Source organism: Belonocnema kinseyi, chromosome 2 (genome assembly GCF_010883055.1).
Source record: "Belonocnema kinseyi isolate 2016_QV_RU_SX_M_011 chromosome 2, B_treatae_v1, whole genome shotgun sequence".
NCBI lineage: Eukaryota > Metazoa > Arthropoda > Insecta > Hymenoptera > Cynipidae > Belonocnema > Belonocnema kinseyi.
Genome location: NC_046658.1, coordinates 149,821,743 through 149,824,923, shown reverse-complemented (window position 1 = coordinate 149,824,923; position 3,181 = coordinate 149,821,743). Strand labels below are relative to the sequence as shown.

At 24.3% G+C, this 3,181-nt stretch overlaps 1 protein-coding gene across 1 annotated transcript in view; it reads left to right on the top strand.

Moving 5' to 3' along the window:
* LOC117167489 overlaps positions 1–3,181 on the top strand; it is a 240,501-nt gene that overhangs the window by 171,595 nt on the left and 65,725 nt on the right. The gene's annotated exons all lie outside the window — the stretch shown is intronic.

Below are 3,181 nucleotides of genomic sequence, written 5' to 3'. Positions count from 1 at the left end.
GAAGGATTAAAAAAACTTGAAAAGCGATTGACCAAGCGTATAGAGCTCCAAGGAGATTATGTTGAAAAATAAAAAAAAATTTACCCAAAAAAAATTGTTTTTGTACTTCATTCTAAGGACTTATTGAACTACCCTCGTAGTATAACATTTTGGTACACTGAAAAAAAAATTTTCTTGAATCAAGTAGGCTAGCTACTTGGCTGATTTTACTTGAAAGAAGCAAGTATTTTCTTTTTACAAGAGACCGATTTTCTTGAATCAAGAAAATAATAGAATCAGGACAACTATTTGAATCAAGAATATATTTACTCTAAGCAAAAAACTATTGAGTTAATTTGTTCCATTATACTTATTTGCGTCAAGTTTAATAAAATATTGAATTAGGAATATTATATTCTGATGATAAGTAACTAAAACTCTAACAAAATGTTTCTTGATCCAAGTAAATTCATCTCATTATTATGACCACTATTTTAATTGAAACCAAATGTTTATGTTCTTGAGACGAGAAAAAGAATGTATTCAGCGAATAAATAATTTCCCTTAGAACAATGCTTGAATATTTTCCTTCAAATAATTATTAATTTGAAACAAATTTCAGATTTACTTCGAAGATACCTATGTTATCAAGATAGAATCACATCTTACTAAATATAATAATCGACAAGTTGACATGCTATGAAGTTGGTTCTCTTCGCCGCTAACAATTATTTTGAAATTCAATAATATTTATAAAATTCAAAACATTGGTGCACATAATCCTACTTTTATTTATGCAAATGTAGATAGGAATTTGCAACTTTGATAAACTACTAAGTTTATGCTGACACGCAAATAAAACCACTCATAAAACTATTTAAAAAATTATAGTTTATTGAATCGGTAAGTTTCTGGTTGTAAGAAATTAAAATTTTTAAATAGATTTGAAAAAAGTGTTTTTAATTTTGATATAATTATTCAAGGCTGAAGAGTCATTTCATTCCTAAAATTATTATTAAAAGGTTATAAATTTACTGTGTCTATCATTTTTTTTCGCTTATTATTTGTATGTATTAATCTAATTAAAATTAAACCATTTCGGATTTTTTTAATCATGAAACATTTTTGTGAATCGGAAAATGACTGGGAATTTTATTCCTCGATTAAAACGGCGATCCTGACATTATTTTTCTGTAGTATTCAAGGTAACCAAAAATTATCCGAACTTAAAAAGAACGATAAATATTCCTGCTAAATACAGGAATTCTTTATTCAATAAGGAAATATTACTTTTTTGGATCCGGGTGGATAAAAATTTATTTTTAAAAAGTTAAAAATTTTGTTATGTGAACCTTATTTAATTTAAATTAGAGTTGTAAGACGTATTTGTATTTTGTTAACACACAATTTTCGTCTTCGATAAAAGCAGTTTGAAAATCACAAAAATGGCGACATTCGTGAAAGTTATTAGGAGGAAAAAAAATAGTTTTGAAAAAATAAAATGATTATGGGTTATACTAATTTAAACTAAATAAGTTTTAGGCAACAGATTTTATAACTTTAGAAAAAAATGTTAATCTAGCCGAATTCAAAGAATTAATTTTTTCTTAATGAAAAACAAATTCCTTTATTAGGCAGAAAATTTTTAATAATTTTCAATTTTATATTCTTACTTGCTATCTTTAATAGCTAATATCTTATTTTATATTTTTATGTTATTAATTGGCAATGCAATGCTACCCGCGTACATTGTCATTAATTATAGAAAATTTAATGCGCATATTAATAGTATGTATATTTATATAAACTTAATAAAAATTATATTTTTCAGTCAAAGAATTTATTAATCATAGAAAATGTCTTGGACTACAAATGGTTAACATTTGAGCAATCACCCATATACTTACATTATTTTTTTTTCTATGTAAATAATAAAAAATAAATATATGTTAGCATAAAACAAAGTTATAAGCTTTGAAAAATGCTTTAAAATACAATTATTACATTTTCTTGATAATTTAACAAAAATTAATGCGTTTTTAAAGCAAAATATTTAAGAAAAAAGAATTTACTAACACTTTGAAAAATGTATTAAGAATACATTTCATTTTATAAAGGAACAATTAAAAAATTGACAATTAAAAGTTTTTGAGAATGCAAGGAGGAAGAAAACAAATATTTTTCAACCGACCACCGTGAGATCGCTTTTAACCTGCAAGTTTTTGCACAGAATTCTTGCTTCTTCTGATTTCGAAGTATATTATATTTAAAATAAAAATAAAGTATCGAGGACTTTTTTAAATATGTAATATTTAAACAAGCGATCAATTTCTTCTACACATTTTTAATTATTTTTTAGGAATTGTTATTTTTAATTAAAAACTAAGTTAAAAAGGATTATTAAAGAATTTTATAAATGGAAAACTGTGCGTTTTACGAAGGTTTTTAAACATCAGAAAATATTTATTTGTCACTGAGGTTTTTAAAGCGTTTTTAAACTCAAAAGTTCTTTATTTTTTATATGCTTTAAATAGTTTTTAAGCGTATTAAATTTTTAAAGAAAAAAGTATTGAGCTCTTTGTAAAATAAGTGAAGTTCAATTATTTTTTGCATAGTTTAAATTGTTTTTGTAGGAAAGCAATTTCATATTTAAATCTTTGTTAAAAAAGGTATGATAAAAGAATTCGATAAATTGAAAACTGTGCGGTTTATAAAAATTTTATTATAGCAGAACAGTATGTTTTGTCATTGATGTTATTAAAGCATTTTTGTACTTGCAACTTTTCTTTATAATTTATTACCTTTTGATCGTTTTTAAGCGTTTTAAATATTTAAAAACAAAAAGTATTAAATGCGCATTTTATGGAGAATTTTTATTTATTGTTAATTACTTTTAGATATTGTATAACAAATTTTAAATATATTAAGAAAAAAATTCTAATATTTTTCTAAATAAAAAATAGTATATTAAAGTTGAGTTTTACAACTTTTAGTTTGAAGTTGGTTGAGGCTCACCATATGAATTGGTACGACCCTGCCTCGAAATTCTTACCCAAGATTTTGTCAGCGAAATCCAAGTGCTTCGATAGCGAAGTCGGTAGAGTGCGCGGTTAAGACACGAGTTTTTAGGTGTGCGCGAATTACGTATTTTAATAATCAAAAAAATTAAGATTATATAACAATAATTTCAAACACACTAAAC